At 38.5% G+C, this 23,435-nt stretch overlaps 1 pseudogene; it reads right to left on the minus strand.

Moving 5' to 3' along the window:
• Window positions 1-3,757: 3,757 nt before the first annotated feature.
• The window catches only part of LOC103253119, a 146,697-nt pseudogene continuing 127,019 nt past the window's right edge, over window positions 3,758-23,435 (minus strand).

A 23,435-nucleotide genomic window follows, 5' to 3' on the forward strand; every position in this document is an offset into this window, starting at 1 on the left:
AGCTATCGTGGGTGTACTTGGTGAAGGTGACCTCATATTTTGTTTTCTTAGTGGTTACTTTTGGCTTTAGAATTAATATCCTAAACTCTAAAAAATTTATTTTGAAAGTTTAGTTTTTATAGTATACAGAAATCCTAATTCTCTCTCTGTATACTGTTATTATTACAATAAAATTGTGATATTTTGTGTTCATTAACATTGATTGCTTTTGTTATTATTTTATGAATTTGCATAGGAAAAAAATGAATCCTCCTCAAATGTATATTATCTTTTGTTTTTACCTATGTATTACTTCAGTGTTCTTTATTTTTTAATGTCTTCAAGTTACTCTCTAGTGTTTTTTTCACTTCTGCCTGAAGGATGGTCTATAGTATTGCTTGCAGGGAAAATGTGCTAGGAATAAATTCCCTCAGATTTTTGTATATTTGGGAATGTCAAAATTTATTTTTTATTTTTGAATAAAAGTTTTGCTTATCATATAATTTTTGATGACTTTTTTTTTAGCACTTCAAATATGTCATTCGACTGCCTTTTGCCTTCCAGGTTTCTGATAAAATATAGCCTTTCAATCTAGGCTGGGTATGATGGCTCATGTTTGTAATCCCAGCACTTTGTGAGGCCAAGGTGGGAGTGTTGTTTGAGCCAGAAGTTCAAGCCCAACCTAGGAAACATAGCAAGGCCTCATCTCTACCAAAAAAAAAAAAAAAATCTAGGCATAATGGCAAGTACTGGTATTTCCAGCCACTCAGAAGGCTGAGGTAGAAGGATTGCCTGAGAACAAACTATCAAGGTTGCAGTGATTTCATGAACATGCCACTGTACACCAGCCAGGATGACAGAGTGAGACACTGACTTACAATAGACAAACAAGCAAACAAAAATCTGTTGATCTTATTGAGGAGCAATTGATCAATTGTGTAAGACAAGTTGTTTCTCTCCTTCTGCTTTCATTTTATTTTATTTTTTAATACTTTTTTAATTTTAAAATTGTGGAGAACAGTTAAGGGTTAAGTATACAAATATGCATTGTGCAGTTACCCTTGTTGATGAAGTGTGCCCCCCCCGTCCCCAGACAGATATTGACTACTGTTAATCCCACCTCCCTTTCCCTCCCTGCCCCCCTTATAGTTTCCCATCACTGTCAATCCTTTTCTTATAGTATTAAGATAGTTGTTCAAGGTCCACTTATGAGTGAGAACATGTGATACTCAGATATTTGCTTCTGTGAGAGTTCATTCAGTATTATAAACTCTAATTCCATCCAGGTTGCTGCAAAATTCATGATTTTGTTCCTTTTTATGGCTGTGTAATATTCCATTGTGTATATGTACCACATTTTTGAAATCCATTCCTCTTTTGATGGACAGCTTGGTTGGTTCCATGATCTTGCTATTGTGAACAATGCTGCGATAAACATACATGTGCAGGTATCTTTTTTATAGAATGATTTGAGTTCTTCAGGGTATATTCCCAGCAGGGGGATTGCAGGGTCATATGGAAGGTCAATTTTTAGAGCTTTTAGGAATTGCTACATTGATTTCCACAGAGGCTGCACTAAAAGGGAACACTTCTACACTGTTGGTGGGAGTGCTTTTAATATTCTATCCTTGTCATTGGCTTTTGGCAGTTTGAATACAATGTGCTCAAGGTAGTTCTCTTTGTGTTTATCCTTATTGGGGTCCTTAGAACTTGAATATGTAAATTTAGTCATAACAAATTGGGAAGTTTTTAGACATTTTTTTCCTTTCTTATAAAAATGTTTAATAATTTATTTCTTACAATAACATTTTATAATTTCTCATTAGTCTATTTGTTGGTTCATTGCTTTTTGTGTGTCTTTTAGCCTTTATCCATGGTTTCTTATAGCTGTTTTAGCATATTTAAAGTAGGTTGTTAAAGTCATTGTCTAATAATGACAAAGTCTTTGCTTCCCCAGGGATGGATTCTGTTATTTTCCTCTATATCAACCACCATTTCTTGTTCTTTACATGCTTTTCATGATGCAATATTTTGTTAAAAGCTGAATATTTAAAATAATATAATGTGGTAAGTTCTCAAATCAGATCATTCTTCCACCTCAAGGTTTTTTTTTGTAGTTTGCTTTGAGTTTTAGCTGTTTGTTTAATGACATTTCTAAATAATTTCTAAGTCTATACTTTGTCATTTGTGGTCTCTGAGGTTTCTGATTTGTGTTCAGCTAATATTTTAACAAAAATTATTCACTTCTTGAGGCCAAGGGAGAGAAATAAAGAAAAAAAAAAGAAGGAATGAGGAGGAGAAGAAGAAATGCAAGGGAAGGAGAAGAAGGAGGAGGAGAGAGGGAGAAGTGAAGGAGAAGAAGAAGGAAGAGAACGAGAGGAAAGAGGAGCAGGAGGAGCAGGAAATATTTTTTTCTAATCTTTGTAGGTTGGCATTGTGTTGGGGCCCTTCTTCAATGCCTAGTCAGGTCATTTACAACTTTACTTTAGCATTCACTTCCTGCTTGTGCTGAGCCTGGAGGTAGAAGCTTGGGGTCTACTCAGGGTTTTCTTGAGCATTCATTCTGTTCTGAACATGGATGCGGCTTTCTAAACTGACCAGTATGTATGGACACTTTTTTTTTTAACTTTGGCATTTTTATTCAGACATGTATAAAAACAAAACAAAAAACTTCAATGATATACAGACATTTCCCCCCAGTTTCCCATTCAAGAGGGAAGAGGTCTGAAGCTGGGTCTTCTATCCTCCCTGAAAGCTTCTCACTACTGAGCAAGATAGCTCCTCAAAGTAGATCTTGGGGACGCATGTGACTGTCTCTTGGGTAAGGAGCGGAGGTCATCTACAGCATACATGGGTTACTATTTACACAAAGATATCCAGCTATTTTTCCTTCTGATACTCCCAAGCACAGATCACTTCCTGAGACGACAGGTCTGGGTACAGGAGGAGAAAGTGGCTGTTGGGGTTAGACTTGATTCAGTGCAAAAATGAAAACAATGCCCCTCATAAGAGCTGTGACTTAAATCAGTTTTTAACGATACCTTACAGTAAGAGCATACACACTGGAATTGGGAAGACTTTGAATCCTGGACCTGCTGCTTAATTTACTTAATCTTTCTAAGACTCAGTTTCCTTTTTTGTAAAATGGGATAATACCTATTTCACAGAATTGTAAGGATTTTAAAGGTTTAAGTGAGATAATGTAGGTAGAGCTTAACTTGATGCCTGGTTCATAGCTAAGTGCTCCATTAACAGTAATCAATATCTACTCCTAACCTCTTTCCTCACCCCACAAAATTTTAACCTTCCCAGTCTTTCTAGAAGGTTATGAGTCATAAACCAAAATTTTACTTTTCTCTGCCAGGTTTCCTCCTTTTCCTCTTCCTTAGGACAGTCCGATGGGAAAGAAAGGCACACTGATGAGCCTGGTCTCAGCAAATCAGAGCCTGAGAGAAAGGGACACAGAGAGGAATCTTTCACATCTCCAGGAGTCCCTGTGGGGACTAACTGAGCAATGAGATCGGTGAGCACACAAAGTAGGGAAAACCATCTTCTTTCCTGGGCTTGGGAAAGAGAAGAAAGTACACAATTGGCTACATACCACAAGAATTTTGTGTCAGGGTGTTTAAAAGCCTTCAAAGGTTGAATGGAATTATTTAGGACTGGGAAAATGGGACTAGAACCCTGGGCGGGGGTAGGAGGGAGAGTAGAGAGAAGAGGGGTACCTTCTGGAGGCAGTAGCTGCCACAGTGCTCCCTGAGTGCTTTGGGAGCAAGGGTTATATTCTCTGGGCATTTGCCTTGGGGGAAAACCTGCTATGTCAGTAGTCAGGGTTATCAAAGGCAGAGTGTGTGGCTTCTAAGCTCCGCAGAGTTTTGAGGCGGATGTTACGGACATGGGGGCATGGTGTCCTGGCCCCTGGAAAGCTCTCATCTCCTCATACCCTTGCTCAGATACTGGGCAGGCCCTCATGACAGCATAATCCCCTTCGGGACCCGCTCCACCATGCTGCTGATTCATATATTCATAGTACTCATCTGAAAATGTGCCAGCAGTGGGCATGATGGGCACAGGGTGGAGTGGGCAGCTCTGTGTGCTGCCCAGAGAGGCACTGAGATCTGATACCAAGTCCATGTACTTGGTATCAAGAACCCAGCTTCTCTAGGAAAACTGGCCTAGGGGGACGAGGTGGACTGTGCCTTCTCCTTCGGTTCATGTATTCATACTCTCATCTTCACCTTCTTCTTCAGTTCCCAAGACAGAACTGAGACCCACTGAAGAAAGAGTGCCTTCCCAGGAGGAGGGAGTGCCTTTGAGGTGTATAACTGTCATGACATGGTCATTGACATCCTCTTCCTCTAACCCTGGCAGGGAGAGTGGGGTGACAGGAGTAAGCAGACTGTGGTGCTGGGAATGTTATGCACTGTCTTCATGTGGTCATGGGCTCCAGCTCCAGCTCTGGCTCCTGCACCTTGACACCTTCTCCTGGAACTTGGCCTTGGAGTCTGTCACGTGGCCCTCTGATGACTCCGATGCCAGGCATCTCCGTGGTATTGGGTGCAGGGAGACTGGATGGGGACACTGTTCACTGCCTCCACAAACTGCCGGCTCCTCACAATCCTCCCCAAGTTTACCCTAGTTCATGGGTATGTATCCAGATGATAGACTGAAAAGGTTTTGACTCTCATGGGGCTAAGTAAGTGTTCCAACTGGTAGGCTGAGGGCAGAGCCCAGGGTGGCTGCCAGGTTGTCCTCTTCTGTTTCCAGGTCTAGGTCTAGGTCTAGTTCTGACTCTAGCTCTACTTCTTCCAGTCCCTTGTTTGTCAGAACTGGGGGCTCTGTAACTGGAGCTAGTCCAGGCTCACTCTCTCTATGACAGGATACCATGGTGAGTCTCGGGCCATCAGGGTGAACTCATTGGCTAGTTCTTTAAAGGTCAGAAAGATGTTCTTGATAATCATCCAACACTTGACCATCACTACATCAATGGTGCAGATCTGGGCTGTGCTAGCCGCTCCCCCTTCTCTAGCAGGTCTGGTACTTCAGCCAATCGCAGCCCTGCATAGGGCTCTGCCCCGAAAGTCATCAACTCCCAAGCTGTCACACCATAGCTCCAGACCTCACTCAGGTGTGTGTTTTCCGAAATGGATACTCTGGAGGGCCATTGATTTAATTGGTGTCTTGGCCTAACGGTGCAGTAGCTGCTTGTCATCGGTGGCAGCAGGTCAGCCACACCAAAGTCTGCTACCTCAACCTGACTGGTTGACTTGAGCAGCACATTTCAGGCTGCCCATTCAGAAAGTTGCAGTGAGTCACACAGACACCTCTTCGACTGTAATTTCCACAGGATAAGCACTAACCAGGGTCTGGGCCCCAGCATCCTCCAGAGGAACACAGTGGGTCACACACTTTGCCCTCTGCCACACACTCCCTGTGGGACCATTATGCTTGACATCTAGTCTCTCTTCTGAAGGCTACCAGAGCAGCCTGGTCCAGTTCAAAGAATGATGGGAGCAGAGTTGCGGATTGGCACTTAGGTAGACATGCCCAGCACTTCAGGGACCGGAGACCGAGAGATGTTATGTTCAAGTTCTTCATTATCGACAATGAGAAGCCCCGTTTGCAGAGGCTTCTGCCTTCAATGGTTGTCAGGTTGGAGAAAACACTGAAGTTGTGCATGTGGGCAGGCCAGGATTGTATGTTCAGGTAACTGTGATCTCCTGCACTGTCTGAGACCTTGAACTTCTCAGGGTCCAGGGCAGGGATCTTGTGCCAGGGGTCTCCCTTAGACCAATGATCAAAAAGTCCAGATTGCCCAAGATCTTGATGCAGTTCACAAATTCATTGATGTTGCTGGAGTCCACAGTATGGGAGTGGTTCCCTGAGCCTGTCCTCTCACAGGATTTGGGGCATAGACTACCACAAGGCTCACACATCTTGAGCCCATTTTTATCCACTGCCATCTTGTTAGGACAGACCTTCACACAAGAAGTCTGGTCCACCACAAAGTTGTGGGGACAGCTGGCTACACAAACTCCTCCATGTTGATACTTGGTATGGGGATTGGGCTCCAGCTGGAAAGTTAGCTTGTGTAGGCAAGAGGCTGTGGACAGTGGGGTACACAGGCTCTGCTGTCATTGAAGTGTGGCAGGTGAAGCAGTCTGTATCCTGCAGGCCCGAGCAGCCCCCTGTACACTCACCATGACACCACTGATTGGGATTGGGCCCAAAGCAGTGACCATTACACTGAGGAACACAGATGGTCTTGGTCAGTGTCTGGCAGTCTTCTGGTCCAGGACACCAGCATTGCCGCTTGCAGTCCTTATGACAGGGGGAACAGACAGCTTTTGCCATTGTTCTTCACCACTGTCTCAGATTCTCGGTTCCTCACTATGTCCCTCCAGGCAATTGTGTCCATGTGACAAAGTTTATCATTCTTCTCAATATTAACACCCCCTGACAGAATCTCAGTGAGCTGAGTGAAACGCAGATAGTGCAGCATGTGGCTGGAGTTGGTGTTGTAGTTCAACAAGACGAAGATGGTGAACTTCCCGTCATAGACCTGAGTTCCACGTACCACGCGGAGGTTGGGCAATGGTAGCATGGAGAAATTCGTTCACGGCCACCAGGACATAACCTGTCACTTCTCGGATCCACTGCAGGAAGGAGAGGTTGACGTTGTGTCCTGTGAGAACGATCTCCAGGCTCCCCATCACTGCCTCACACCTCTCATAGAGCTTGTGCAGAGTCTGATACTGGTTCTTGGCTTCGCCAGTCACACTCAGTCCATTCAAAGTCCCAGGACACAATGCCTGTGGACACCTCAGAGCCCCGGACCAGACTGAGAAGTAAGCCCAGCACCTGCAGAACCCCATTTGCCTGTATGATGCCAGCCTAGGGTGAAGGGTGCCCCTCTGAGTCTGGCCCTGGGGCCCCTGGACTGGGACATCGAAACTAGGGCCACCTGAGCCACCAGAGAATTGGTAGTGACTCTGGACACTTTTTAATGTCCTAATCTTTCAAAGAAACTTTTCCCCCCAGTTCTTTCTTTTAGATTTTTCAACTTGTCTATTGTTTGCTTCTATGTGTTATGTCAGGCAGTAGTAGATTATTCATTTGCCTTTCAATGTTTTTATGAATGTCCTCTGTATAACCACATTTTTACCTGAGTTCTGAATTAGGCAAAACAAAGGCAAGTACTTTGTGTCAGTCTCCCAAACAACCCCTAGACAGGCCAAAACAAACATGTCTTTGGAAACAGATAAGATTAGTGCTGCTACCTCTAAACAAGGGAGAATGTGGGCTGCTGATTTGAAGACTATGCCCATGCAGGTGAGGGACGTGAGGCAAAGGCAAGTGAAAATGCCACAGAGCTCTTCTACTGTTTTTATGTTGTCTTTTTATTGATTCAACATTTATTTGGTTGCTGTCAATCTTTGACATACAACAAAGTTGTCATATCAAATAACTTTTGTTGTCACTTTTTGCTCAATATTTTTTAGCATGCCCATGGATTGACAGTCTTTAGAGTTACTTATTTCACCATTTTCACGAGTGCCATCCTCTTTCATTTCTTCTTGATTCTTTCTTGTTTCCATCTCTCTTCTCACAATAACCAATAGGTTCTTGCATTTTGCTTATTTTTCCCATTAGAAACATTAACATTATTTGTGTGCTAATTAGTACATCTGTGTCATATCTGCATCTTGTTCTGATGCTTGCTTTGTCTCTTCAGACATTTTTTTCTCTTGTGCTTATGTTTTGTACTTTCTTATTGAAAGTTATATGTATTAAATTAAGCAATAGAGACTGAGGTAAATAAGCCATTAGTGTGAGAATTTATGTTAATCTAGCTAGGAATTAGTCTATTTTTGAGTTTGCTATTACAATAAGTGCCAAAGGCTTAAAATTCCTCTAGTATCCCTGTTTTTGCTCACTCCTTGGAATTTTTTACTCCCTTTTGTAATGCCTTTCAGAGAGTCTGTGTTTTGCTACTCTTTCAGCTGGAATTCACTGTTATTATACCGAAAACTTGTTGATTTGGTGGTAGGATATGGAAGAAGGGAGTATGCAATGAGCTTCTGAATAATCTTCAGTGATTTAAAGAGCCTATTTATCAGGGCTGTACTTCATAAGTGTTTTTATCCCTCCTATAGGGGTGTCCACTGCTTCCTCTGCCTCTTATTTTTCCCTCAGCTACTTTACTTTAATCTATTTCCTTGAATTTCTGTTCTCTGACCAGAGTATATGGGAATTAGGGCAAAATTTCCTTTTCACATTTGGATGTGATTTTAGAGCTTCTATTGGGAATTGCTTTATTCTGAATATGTGGCCTTGCATAGGGAAACGAGTCTGAAATGGTTTCAGGATGTCTACTCTTTCAATCTCCCTGCCATGGCATTAAAAGACTTGTTATTCGATTGGTTACTGAAGTGAAAATCAATATGAATGTGAGGTCCCACATGTGACAGTGGTCCAGAAATTTCTCATCCTCTGCTCTGCACTCAGCCTCTGCAGAAGTTTGTCAAAATAATCATTTAAATACTTCTACCAGTTTCTACATTCCAGGTACTTCAGTTCAAGAAAATTTTGGTCTGTCCTGGATTTTACTCTCTTTTAGGATTTTGGGGTACAGTTTGTTCTATAGCTGCAATTCTCTGATGGCTCCAAGAAAAGTTATTGATTTTCATTTGGTCTGACAGCTAAACTCCGACCTTTTTTTTTTTTCTTTTCTTTGCCAAATTCCAAACTTTTAACGAAATTTACTCTTCAACCTGTCTCTGCCAGATAAAGAAGAAAAAACAAATTGTTTTATGACCCAGTAAATCTGTCTTGTAGGGACTCTGTCACCTTTTAAGACAATTGCCTGCTTTCTCTGAAGTCTGCTACCACAGACTTCATCTACGTATCAAGAAATTTGCTCCTTTTCTTTCCTCAAACTGCACTTTTCCTATACTGCTTTTACAATTCCTTAGCTAACTCTATGCTAATTGTCAGAAAATATTTCAATCCACCTATGGCCTACAGGGTCTTGCTTGGAAATATTCTGCCTCCCTCAAGGAACCAGTATAAATCTCATATATATTGATTTATGGTTTCTTGTAACTTTTTTCTCCTAAATTGTATATAAACAAGCTACAATTCAACCATGGCAGGCACACATTCTCAGGACCTCTTGGGGATGAATGCCATGGACTTGGTCACACATTTTTGGCCAGAATAAGCCATCTTAAAATACTTTCCAGAGTTTAGCATCTTTTCCTCATCATGCATTTTTTTTTTTTTCAAGAAAGAGATTGATAACTTTTAAATGCTTTACATGATGAAGCTGAAATGGAGGTCAATTTTATCAATTTTTAGATATTTTCTAGTGTGTCTTACAGTGTTTTATGTAATATTGGAATGATTTTCCTTTCTAAAAGTGACTATGCCTTTAGATACTTACATTTTATTTCAAGTAAATATAATATTTATCTGTTTCTCTATGGTTATATTTCTGTTTCACCTTTTAGCTTCCTTAACTGTGGAAGATAATCAGCAAAATTTAAACAAAACTATTAATTTATTTCCACAAAAATAGCAAATATTCATATTTATAATAGATGAGATTTAGTTGATGTAAGACATGATATTTAAATAAAATAAACTTTATTTTTATATTATGGGAACATTTGTTAGATTACATAATAACAGACTATGTTCCACAGTTAAACAAGAAGAAAAGTTTGTTTAGATTAGTAATCTATATTGGGTCCGTATATAACCTTCATCTTTGCCATCCTGACCATTTTATAGAGGAAACTGGAGTGACTAAGGATAGATCTTAGCTGACATTTACTTGCTAAGATATTTTAGCACTTCGTTGTTTAGTGATTCTTCTACAACTGCTGCTCTCTAGTTGGCATTAGCATATGATAAAATGTTTCTCACAGTTACTTCTCCCTCTCATAGGTCTGGCCACATTCCTCTTCCTTAGCTTTTCTATGTTCGGTTTTCAATCTTATTCCTTTTAGGCCTCTGACCAACTAGCAAAGCCATTTTCTTCTGCTTATTAGGGTTAGTTCTTTCCAACCAGACTGGGTAATAACCAAGTACACTGCCCTGAACTGTCCATTAAGAACATTTCCATGTAAATTGTCTTTCACATTACCTGTGTGGAACTGTGTAGTACAAAGTCAATTTTTAGCTTCCACCTCTGTACTCAGCCCACTCCTTTGTAAATAAACTCCAGGTACTTTCCTCCTCTGAAAACTCCACGAAAACCATAGGTGTAAACTGAAGAAGAGGCCTGGGTGTAAAAGTGGTGGGTATCATGGGCATCACTTGTATCTGAAACTGACTTGGGTAGTATCCCCTAGATATGGACAAATTTGACACTAGATAAAGCATATTGATCAGGGTTCATCAGACATCATTATAATTTTTTGAATCTGACAGCACCCAGTTCATGATAAGTTATGACCACATGAGCATTTTATGTCTTATGATCAAAATCTCCATCTTATCCAGGTCTTGTACCTTGTCAGATTCTGCATTTCCAATGGCATACAATTTTATTCTTCCATTGCCATGACCTTGCTTCAGAATTCTCTGAATTTATTTTGCAAGTTTCATATGATCTCACCAGGAGGACAGCTTATACTGTGGCCTTGACCTGCTAAGATTCTCTCTCTTGCTCTGGGCTCCCTGTAAAACTAGCTAGATTCCATGTGTAAAGGTAATATTTCCAAGTGTGGTACACAGAGCTTTCAAAACTTACAGGTATACATCTTCTTAAGTGGTAAGAGATGCAAGAAACAATGAGTTATCCTTCACTTTGGAAGAGATGTCCCAGCACTAACCAGACTACTGGACTCCAAAAACTTCATGGATGTGTTGGTCTCTGAATTCTTTTAAGGGCTATCTACCACCACCTGTAGTAGTTATCCCAACAAAGTATACAGAGTTCTAGCCACATCTTGCTCATTAGATCCAATTAACATGAAAGTATCAATATGGCAGATCTCTGGTATGCTTTAGTAAGTGTTCTGTTGATCTAGGTTTCTTAAAATATATTGTCATAGAGTGCAAAAAATTTACTATAGTTCTGGAGCAAAAGTGTGAATTATGATTGTTGTCTGTTACCTGTGATATAATTTACTTATAATTCTTCATTCTGATGAGTGTTAAAAACAGCACATTCTAAGCTGGGCATGGTAGCATGCACTTGTAGTTCCAGCTACTTAAAAAGCTGAAGCAGAGGGATCACCTGAGCCCAGCAGTTCGAGGCTGTGGTGATTGTGAGCATGCCACTGTACTCTAGCCTGGGTAATAGAGAGAGACTCCAACTGAAAAACAAAACAAAACAAAACAAAAAAACAGCACATTCATCATATCAATAGTTATATAATACTAAATATGAGAGGCTCTGTTGGTAAAATAAAATGAAATTTAGCACAGCAAGTGGAATTGAGATTCCTACTAATTTACTTTTGCTTGATGTCATTTTCTATGATGAATCTAGTATTTGAGGGAGACAGACATGAATTAAATATGATATAATGGAGACTACAGTTTCTGATGTCTGTTGAATTTTTGAGGGTCACACCAATTCCTCTCCAGATGTAAAAGGGTTTTATTGTACATATTTCTTTTTGGTGGTGGTCAGAGGCAGTTATAAGGGATTCCATTTAACCTTTTCTACCACAATATCTCTTACGCTAAAAATCAAGGTGATGCCAGGTGGGGTGCAACACAAAACCCCTGGATTCTTTGGCTCATTTCTAAGATGAATTTTAGAGTGGCCAGCAAAGTTCGCAGGCAAAGTTTATTTAGAAAGTAAATGAGAGCATGAGCGTGAGATTGATTCACCTCTCCAAAGTAGGGGAGGCGATCAAGGCTTGGGAAAACATGGCCTGGCCATAGTTCAAAGAATATATGGCCAGACCATAGCTTAGGAAGGCAATGGCGAATGGCTGCAAAGTTGAATCCTTTTAAAATTTCTCTTTGATGGGGGCAGGTCATTAAGGTAACTGAGTGGGATGGTCTTCACCACGTCATCATAGAGGACAGGTATGCACAGTTACTGACATCTGGTGATGGAGGGCAGGCAGATGGATGGGTTAGTCACATGACTGCTACCATGGTGATGGGATCTGTGTCATGAAGGGCTGATTAGTTTAACTTGTTTACAAAACAAACTGAGGAGAGGGTAGGGTTGGGCCTTTAACCTTCAACAGGGAACCTGAAGAATTTTTAGTGATTATGAACTGAAAGGTTGGGCTGTCCTATTCTTACATCTGATGGGATTTTCTTTTGATTTGCTAAGGGGGTAGGATAGGCAACCAGCTTGGCCTGTAGTAAATGTAATTTTAAAAAACTCTGAGTGCTTCCTAAAACCTACCTATGAAAAATGTATCTGTGTCTAAACTGTGCTAGCTACCCTGCCTCAAAGAGGCTAGGGTGAATCTTCTGCCAACTTCTAAGTATGTCCAATCTGCTTTTATTCCTAACAACCACATGTCTCTCTCTCTCTAACAAGCAGACCATAGTGGTGCTTTGGTCTGGAGGTATTAGTGTCACATTAAATCATGTATCAAGAGCCCTCACAAGATCTAGGCATTCCCTTTTTTCTATGTATTGAAACCTAAATAAATGGTCATAAGTCTTTTGGGGAAAGGCTCAAGGAATCACTACTCTGTGCACTTGTAAAGATGTTGTAGGGTGCGTCTTAGAACTTGATCTCTATTTCTACAAAAAGATTCTGAGACAATGAATTACTCATGTCTGGATCTGGGCACAGTTATTACTTTTCATTCCAATGATAGACTTTAAGTATGTGTTTTTCTTTTCTTTCTTTTTTTTTCCTTTTGTCACCATGAAAAGTTTTTTTTAAGTAGCTCCTGTCTGTAGATGTTGACATGCTGTTAAATCTTCATTCCAGATAACCTTAGAGAGATAAGTCATTCTTGGGAGCTTTACAACCTGGAAAGCTACAGATTTCTTCCATTATACATTAAAACTTTACTTTTAAAAATCACTTTAAGCAACTTGGCGAGATCTCATCTCTACAATAAACCAAAAAATTAGCCAGTCGTGGTAGCGCGTGCTTGTAGTTCCAGCTACTTGGAAGGCTGAGGTGGAAGGATCGCCAGAGCCCAGCAGGTCGAGGCTGCGGTGGCTGGGAATGTGCCACTGCACTGCAGTCTGGGCAACAGAGTGAGACTCCAACTCAAAAAAAAAAAAAAAATCACTTTAGTTGGAAATTATACTAAAATGAATTGCATTCCTTCTTTTTTTATTTTAGCTTTTTGAACCTACTTTAACCTCTGTTCATCCTTTAAAAATATTTTATCTTTAAATCAGCTTTATTCAGATGTAATTAAAATACAATTAAATTCAACAATTTGAAACATACAATTTAATTAATTTGACAAATACATACATTCATATAACCACCACCATAATCATTATTTAGACTGTTTTCCTCATCCATGGATATCTTTGAAGTTATCTCTTTAAAGTTAATCTCCTCCCCTACCTGTGCAGCTGTTGATTAGCTTTTGTTTTACATTTTCCAGAATTTCATACCAAATAGTATACTGTCATTTGTGTCTGGTTTATTTCACTGTTCGTAATTTACCTATTTTGTTGTGTGAATCACACACTTGCTTTTCAATTACTAATCCATTTGAAGCTAAGGTCATATGCTTCATGTTATCTTGGAGTGGGGGCCCTTTTGTTATGACTGGAGTATGAGAAATAAATTACCAGCATGCAGAACTTCAGGTTCTGAAGTTTTCTTTATTCAGCCATGGTGACCAACAGAGGCAAGAGCCACTGAGAACTCTTGGCCTCCAGCAAAGCAAGTAGAGGGTTTTTATATGTAATGCAGTTGAAAAAAAATACCGTTTCTGCTATTATTATGACTAAAGGTTACCTACCAGAAGGGAACAGGAAACTGGGGAAGGGATTTGTGGTTTTTCTGTTTACTTAGCTGGCTGTTGACCAGGTACTTTCGTGCAAAATTAATTTTGAAACAGGGTTTTGAAACAGAATATGGGGATTGGGGATTTCAAAGAAAAAGCTATTAATTACAGTTCAGGGGTCAAGAACAGTTGTGGTGACATATGGGGGAGGGGTTATGTCAAACAGGTAACTGCAAGTACTTAAAATGAAGATAGTAGCAGAATGGAGTTACTTATGCCTCATAAGCATATATATTTTATGTATTTAAAAACAGGTCATTTTTCAGTTATTTCACTTTTGACCGCAATAGAGATAGCATTTCTGTGAAGAAATTCTAGAAGTTACATTTGATATATCTGCAGGCCAGTTTTGTGCTATTCTGGGAGTCATGTCCACTGGCCCACTTTAAAGCCTGTGCCTCAAGTTCCTAATTCCCTATATCAAACACATTAGTGCTTAAAATGTCAATGCTTCCTGTTCATGTAAATAAACCCAAGATAGTGAAATTATCATGCTCTTTCCTTTTGAAATTTGAGACCTTCATTGGTGGAGAAATAAACTGCCACAATAAATTTATCTGTTACACAGTCCACTGGATTTGGTGCCAAAGGAAATTTCAGATTGAAGTGTATCCAGATTTTCTTTCACATGAAAGACTCAGATATAATAAGGAAAGGCCATCGTAGATGACTTGTCATGACATTCATCCATAGTCCTTGGTGTCTGGTTATTACTATTGATGTACTAATCAGTTGTTCTCGGCTCACAATATGCCTTTGTGATTGTTCTTGGAAACTATAAATGTAAATTACAATCTTAATTGTTCTAAGTATACACAAAGCTTTTAGTGCCTTTAAAATACTTGCATTTTGAGACATTATTCGTTTCCCTGAGTTACTATTAATATCCTTGACCATGTATGAGAAAATTAATTCCCTCGACATCTTTACTACACTATGCTTTTAATAATTTTACCAACTAATTGGGTTTCTTTTAGATTGTATTATCTCATTCTGAACTGTATCATTTTCTAGACATTATATTCATTCTGTGAGTCCTTTTATTTTACCAAAACTTATTTATATATCTTGTTGTTTTCCTCTAAGTGTGTTCTTGCTGCTGATAAGATTTATATTCTATTCTGTGAGGGATAAGTAGTTTTTTAAGTGTCCAGATATTTTAGGAATTTTAGTCTTTTTTTCCTCCAAATGCATATCTAACACATATGAAGTTCATGGAGTCAACAGTTTGGTAGTCTGCTGGTTGCTGCTGCTTTTCAATGTCATCAAAATAATTGTTAGAAATTGATATGTTTATCATTTCCTTTCTTAAACACTAATACATTCTAAATGTGCTGCATTTTATTTTTAAGTTTAAAATTGAATAGTAGACCAAGAATATTGTTTATCTTCATGATTGATAATTTTATCTAAAAATTATAAAAGATATGGAAAAATAATGAACATATAATACATGTAAGTTATAAGGAAAACAGTAAAAGAATTAAGGAACAATCACAAAGCCTAAAAATAAGAAAATCATAAATGCTCATGTTTACATGCTGATTTTTTCTTTTTTATTACATTTAATAATTATTACCCTGAATATTGTTTTTTGTTTCCTTGCTTTTTTCATAAACATTATATAATGTATATATGTTATAATTTAAGTATATAATTTATATATGCTCTAAAACATTATATGCATACTTTTGCTTATTTTCTAGTTTTACAATAATTGGATTACAAAGAATATAACATTTTGTGAATTGCTTTTAATTTTTAAAGACATTATATTATAGATATTTACGCTTGTTCTTATGTGTACCAGAGTCCAATTATATCTCCTGATATGAAATATTCAATTGAATTACCAGACCCCAAAATTATCAGTACAACCCTGCAGTCTTGTATTGATAGGGGTTTCAGTTGTACAGCTATTTATTATCATGAACACATTCCTATAAAGCTTTCTAAACATGTCTCCTTATGCACTTGAGCTACACATATTCTAAGGAAGTGAGACAGGAGATAGCTAGAGAAAGCCTAGGCAGACAGACAGGCGGGTCCTCTGGTAATGTAACAAATTCCTAGCAGATTTCTCAGTCTCGGCATTGGTAAACAAGCTCCCCGCGAGCCTCTTAAACTAGAGTTTAGGCACTCACTGCTGGGATTGAAAAGCAACCAATCAGCTCACCATTAGGCCCCTACCTCCTGCTGATTGGTCCTTAATTCTGACCAACCAGAACAGCAACAGCTCACAGCTAGTGCTAGCCAATCAACTTGGACTTAGGGTTATCTAAGACCAGGTTTCATCCCAGAGATGAGCAACCCCTTCAGGTCCCCTTCCACTGTGGAAGCTTTTCTGACCTCAATAAATCCTGCTTTCTCACTTTCTGGCTGTCTGTGTCCCTCATTCTTCCTGGGCATGAGACAAGAACCTCGACCCTGAAGAGCTGCAATCTGAGGAGCTGCAGAAGATCGTCAGTGAAGAGCCGTACACCCCAGAGGCTGGCTTGCCAGCCTCCGGAGCCAGCTGAACCAGGAGAGCTGCAGGAAGAAGGCAAAACTCTGAAGCTGCGACACCTCGGGGGCTAGGTTTGCCATCCCACCAAACCAGCAACACTTTCAAGGCTTGACTTGCCAGCCCATTAGAGCCAACACTCCAGGGGCTAGGCTTGCCAGCCCACCAAATTGCAACACTCTCAGGGCTTGGTTTGCCAGCCCATTAGAGTTGACACTTCCAGGGCTAGGCTTACCAGTCCCTCCAGACTACCCTCTTTGGGGCTTAGCTGACTGACCCATTAAACTGACACTCTTGAAACCCAGGCTGACCTGAAAAATTCACATCAGAAGCTTTTCTAAAAATGGAATTTCTGAATTATATTTACTATGTACATGTTCAATATATTTTTAAAAATCCAAATATAATTTTTGAATTGGTTATACCATTATACCACCCTGTGTCAGCTAATATAGTTTTAGTTATCACATATCATCATAAACATTTGGTATTATCAATATTCTTAATAAATACTGAATTGGTATCTTGTCTTACTTTACTATTCCAAGAATGATAATAAAATTTATCATCTTTTTATATGGTTATTGTCCATTCTTGTTTCCTCTACTGTGAAACATCTCTTTATGACATCTGCCCATTTTTATACTAAAATTATGATTTTTTTTTCTTAGTGGTCTATTAAATTGTTGATGTATATTCTGGATATCAACAATTGGGGAACTAAATAAATTACAATGGTCTTTTCTCCATTTATAGAAGTTTTCTCATTCTTTCTTAGGCTGTTCTTTGAAATAACAAAGCATTGATTTCAATGTAATTATGACTATCAACATTTTTTATCAGAACATTTGGAAGTTTCTTTAAAAAACCCAAAGGTAAAAATGTATTCTAGCACATTTTGGGCTATCAGATAAACTGTTTTACTTTTATATTTAAATATCCAATTAATCTGAATTTGATTTGGAGTCATGATTTGAGATACGATTTCAAATTATTTTCTTTCTTTTTTTTTTTTTTTGAGTTGGAATCTCACTCTGTCACCCAGACGAGTGCATCGCTTCTGGCCACTGCAGCCTTGACCTGCTGGGCTCCAGCAATCCTTTGGCCTCAGCCTTCCAAGTAGTTGCAGCTACAGGTGCGCGCTACCACGCCTGGCTAATTTTTGATTTATTGTAGAGATGAGGTCTCGCCAAGTTGCCCAGGTGGGTCTTGAACTCGCAGGCTCAGGCAATCCACTCAACTCAGCCTCCCAAAGCTCTGGGATTGCAGGCTGAGCCACTGAGCCTAGCAAATTATTTTTTCTTGTGGATAACAAGTTATATCACCATTTATGTGATTTTCAGTGGAACTTTTGCCATTCTAGTATTTCCAGGTATGCAGATTTGTTTCTGCACTCATTTTTTTCCACTAGCCATTTGAGAAATGTTACTATACCAACTATACCACATTGTATAAGCATAGCTTAATAGTAGTACAGTTCAAAGTATTATTAGTTATTGATTACAAATTGCTTTACTCTTATCAGTTTATTCTTCATAAGAAACTTATGAAAAATAGCTGAGCTAAAATGAAGTAATAAAATAAATAACTGAGCAGTTGCAAATTTTACAATTTTAAAAACATTCACACTCTCAGCCTATATCTACAGGCTTGAAGATGCAAGAGAAAGGTGATTTTCACAGATAAAGCACACACAACCTACCTTGAATTGAAGATGACTATTCAAGTGGTTAGTAGTCTCTGTAACATCTTCTTTCTTGTTATATTAATTCATGTTGGTTTACACATTCAAAAACCTTTTTAATATGTGGCCTGTTGGTAAATTCTCAAACTTTGTGTATCTTAATATCTTAATCTTCCCAATTTTTTAAAGATAATTTTATTAATTTATAATTTTCATTTGATATTTATAATTTTTAGGTTGTGTGTCTATAAGTTTGTGAAGAAAATTAAGTGAAATTCAGTGAAAACAAAAATGATAAGGAATCAAAACAGCATTTTTGCTGTCATGGAGAAAGTTTTAATAATCTGGATTGAAGCCGGGCTCGGTGGCTCAGCCTGTAATCCCGCGCCTTCGGGAGGCTGAGGTGAGTGGATTGCCTGAGCCCGCGGGTTCGAGACCCGCCTGGGCAGCGAGACCTCATCTCTACAATCAATCACAAAATCAGCCGGGCGGTAGCGCGCACCTGTAATTCCGGCTACTCGGAAGGCTGAGGCGGAAGGATCGCCGGAGCCCAGCAGGTCAAGGCTGCGGTGGCCGGGAGCGGTCACTGCACTCCAGTCTGGGTGACAGAGTGAGACTCCAACTCAAAAAAAAATAAAAAATAAAAAAGATAATAATCTGGATTGAGAATCAAGTCACCTACAACATTCCTCTAAGCCAATGCCTAATCCAGAACAAGTCTCCAACTCTCTTCAATTCTGTGAAGGCTGAGAGAGTTGAGAAAGCTGCAGAAGAAAAATTGGAAGCTAGCAGAAGGTGGTTCATAAGATTTAAGGAAAGAAGCTGTTTCCATAACAAAAAAGTGCAAGGTGAAGCAGTAGCAAGTTATGCTGCAGATGGAGAAGATGCAACAAGTTATCCAGAAGATCATTAATGAAGAAAGCTTCACCAAACTATAGATTTTCAGTGTAGATAGAACAGTCTTTTACCAGAAGAAGATGCCATTTAGGACTTTCATAGGTTGTGAGAAGTCCATGCCTGGCTTCAAAGTTTCAAAGGACATGCTGACTACCTTATTAGGAACTAATGCAGCTGGTGATTTGAAGTTAAAACCAATGCTCATTTACCATTCTAAAAACCCCAGGGTCCTTACATAGTATGCAAAATATACTCTGCCTGTACTTTTTAAATGAAACAATAACTAGATAATAACACATCTGTTCACAACTTGGTTGATTAAGTATTTTAAGCCCATTCTTGAGACTCACTGCTCAGAAAAAAAAATGATTTTTTTTCTAAAATATTAGTGCTCATTGACAACACATCTGGTCACCCAGGTGCCCTGATGGACATGAAGAAGGAGATTGATGTTGTTTTCATTTCTATTACCACAACATCCACTCTTCAGCCAGGGATCAAAAAGTAATTTTGACTTTCAAGTCCCATTGTTTAAGAAATACATTCCTATTATTAAAAAGAAAAAAAAATAGTGCTTGCCTATAGTTCCAGCTACTTGGAAGGCTGAGGTGGAAGGATCACCAGAGCCTAGCAGGTTGAGGCTACGGTGGCTGGGAGCGGCCATTGCACTCCAGTCTGGTCAACAGAGTGAGACTCCATCTAAAAAAAAAAAAAGAAAGAAAGAAAGAAAGAAAAAAAATGAGGCTGTGGAGAAAAAGAAATGACTCTATACTGTTGGTGGGAATAAAAGCTACAATGTTTGTGGAAAGCAGTCTGATGATTTCTCAAATAATTAAAAATTGAGGTACCATTCAACCAAGCAATTCCACTTCTGGGGATATACCCAGAGGAACATAAATCACTCTACCAAAAACATACCCACATGCATGTTTATTGGAGCACTATTCACAACAGCAAAAACATGGAAACAACTCAGATGTCCATTGAAAGTAGACCAGATAATTAAAATGTGGTACTTAAATAAGAACAAAATCATGTTCTTTGCAACAACATGGATGCAGCTGGAGAACATCGTTTGACATGAACTTTCACAGAAATAAAAAAACTGAATACTGCATGTTTTCATTCGTAAGTGGGCACTAAACACTGGGCATGCAAGTGCAAATGTGGGATCAACAGACACAGGGGACACTGCTAAAGGAGGGAGAAATGGGGAGATAAGAGACACACAACCACTTATTGGGTACTATGTCCACTACTGGGGGAGGGCTCTCTAGAAGCCAAACTTCACCTTCAAGCAATATACTTATACAGCAAACCCTCACATGTACCCCATGACTCTAAAATAAATAAATAAAAAAACATTTTGTAAGGCTATAGCAAAATCTGGGCAAAATAAATGGAAAACACTTTGGAGAGAATTTACTATTCTAGTTACCATTAAGAATATTCATTGTCCAGGTATAGTGGTTCAAGCCTGTAATCCCAGCACTTTGGAAGGCAGAGGCGAGAGGATTACCTGAGTTCAGGGATTTGAGACCAACCTGGACAACTTGGAGAGACTTCGTCAATACAATGAATCAAAACATTAGCTGGGCATTGTAGTGCAGGCTTGTAGTTCCAGTTACTTGGAAGGCTGAGGTGGAAGGATTGCTTGATCCCAGTAGGTGGAGGCTGCGGTGGCAGTGAGCGTGCCACTGCACCCCAGCCTGGGAGACTCCAACTTAAACAAAAGAATATTCATAATTTATTAATCAGGTCAAAATACCAATATTATCAGGAGTTTGGAATAAATTGATTTCAACTTTTATGAATGATGTTAAAGTGTCCAAGACTTCAGTGGAAGAAACAACTGCAGATGTGTTGACAAGAGAATAGAAATAGGAATGGAGCCTGAAGATGTGTGGAATTGCTGAATTCATGATGAAGCTTGAATGGATGAGGAGTTGCTTCTTATGAATGAGCAAAGAAAGAAGTTAGTCAAGATGGAATCTACTCCTGGTGAAGATACTGTGAACATCATTGAAATGATAACGAAGGATTTAGAATATTACATGGGTTTATTTGATAAATCAGCAGGGAGTTTTAAGAAGATTGACTTCAATTTGAAAGAAGTTCTACTGTGGATAAAATGCTATTCAACAGCATCACATGCTACAGAGAAATCTTTTGGGGAAAAAAGTCACTCAGTCTGATAAACTTTATTGTGTTATTTTAAGAAATTGCCAACACCATCCCAGCCTTCAGTAACCACTACCTTAATCAGCCAGTAGGCATTAACATCGAGGCAAAACCCCACTAACAAAAAGGTTAGCACTTGCTGGATGTTTGTTAGCACTTTTTAGCAATAAAGTATTCTTAATCAAGGTATGCACATTATTATTTTATGCATAATGCTATTGCATGCCTAAAAGTATAGTGAAAATATAACTTTTATATGCACTGGGAAACCAAAAAATGTGTGTAACTTGCTTTATTGCTATGATAACTTTATTGCAGTAATAGCTTTATTGCAGTGGTCTAAAACTGAACCTGCAATATGTCCAAGTATACTTGTAAATGACTTTTCCTCTATTAAAATCCACAGCAACTTGAATACATCACTGATATTCTTATTAAAATAAAAAGTAAAACCCAGCTCTCCACTATTACTACCACTTATTTAATATCATGTTGGTGATACTTGCCAATATATTTTGACAAAAAAGTGTTGTTGCATTAGAATAAATAGATTGAAATAATAGTTAATTGTAGAAAAATGGCTATAGAACAGAAAACTCAAAACTAAAGAATAGAACATTTAAAATGAGTCTATTAATCTGACAGTGTTTTCAAAATTAAAATTTAAGTGAGATGTTTTCTGAACTCATTTCTAGAAGAAAAGAAAAAAATGAGTCAAGAGATGCAAAAGTAAACGTTAGACTACTCACAAAAATAAAAAATCAAATAATGTAGACAACACTAAATCTAATACAAATTATCATGCTTTTAAATAGAAAAAATAATGTATTTTTGAAAAAAATCATCATAATAAAAGCTTTTCTGTACGTTACAAAACAGAAAAAGCCAGTGCATAGAAGATTTTTATATTACCTACATGAAGTAAAAGACTCTCATGTGTAACCCACATTGCAAAGTTATAAAAAGTGACAAGAAACAACTAAATTCACATTATGGATGAGAGTCTAATTAGCTCAAAAAGTAAAATACAGCACCTAAAATCAACAATAAAGCAACCACAGAAAATGAATTGATAAAAGTAAATATTTTTATAAACTCCACACAGAAAAAAATTATTTTCTGGATTATTTGCCAATATTTGGGATTATCAAAATTTATTTTACTTTTATTAATCTGATAGTATGATAAAATACACTAATTGCTAATGTACATCACATGGCATTCCCCTTATGTGAACTAAGTTTTAATTTTCCCACGTTTTGTGTATTATGGTATTTTCAAGAGTTTCTCATAGTGTCTAAATATTACATTATTTTTCAGTTTGCATCATCCTTTTTACTTTACCGCTAAATTCTTTCCTTTATTGTACATATCTCTGAATAACATATTTTAGTGTTGTTGTAATAATATTTCTCTAAGACAATTCAATTTACTATGATAACTATTTAGGATAATTTACAATCTAACATTGTGTTCTATTTGTAAACTTTAAAAAATATATCTTTTTGGTATAGATCATATATTTATTTCTGGGCTGGGCTCGGTGGCTCAGCCTGTAATCCCGCGCCTTTGGGAGGCTGAGGTGAGTGGATTGCCTGAGCCCGCGGGTTCGAGACCTGCCTGGGCAACTAGGCGAAACCTCATCTCTACAATAAATAAAAAAATCAGCCGGGTGTGGTAGCACATGCCTGTAATTCTGGCTACTCGTAAGGCTGAGGTGGAAGGATCGCCAGAGCCCAGCAGGTCGAGGCTGCGGAGCAGCCACTGCACTCCAGTTTGGGCGACAGAGTGAGACTCTAACTCAAAAAAAAAAGTTTATTTCTATTTTAAAATGTACATTTATCAATTATATTCTCCCAGAGTATTTATTCCATTGTTTACTCAAATATATATTTATTTTTCTTATCAATTTTTTTTTTTTTTTTTTTTTTGGCTTTCCTCCTACGTGCCTGTGCTTCTGATCCATTTTGTGAAAAGAATCCAAAACGGGTCCTTCAGGCTGGGCACAGGTGTGATTTTTGTGGATCTGCAGGAGTATATGTGATGGGAGTCCATTAGGAGGTTGAGGTTTGCAGAGGAGGCACTATTTAAAGACAGAGGCATCAGCAACTCACTATGTTTGTACCCCATGACTCTGAACTGTGGGAGATTTGATAATTCATTACGCTTGTCTGTGGCTCATTCACAGGTTTGTCAATGAGGATAGCCATACCAACAGTTGTGG

The sequence above is a fragment of the Carlito syrichta genome, unplaced genomic scaffold (genome assembly GCF_000164805.1).
Source record: "Carlito syrichta isolate Samal-C Ts95f unplaced genomic scaffold, Tarsius_syrichta-2.0.1 Scaffold201341, whole genome shotgun sequence".
In the NCBI taxonomy this organism is placed as follows: Eukaryota; Metazoa; Chordata; class Mammalia; order Primates; family Tarsiidae; genus Carlito; species Carlito syrichta.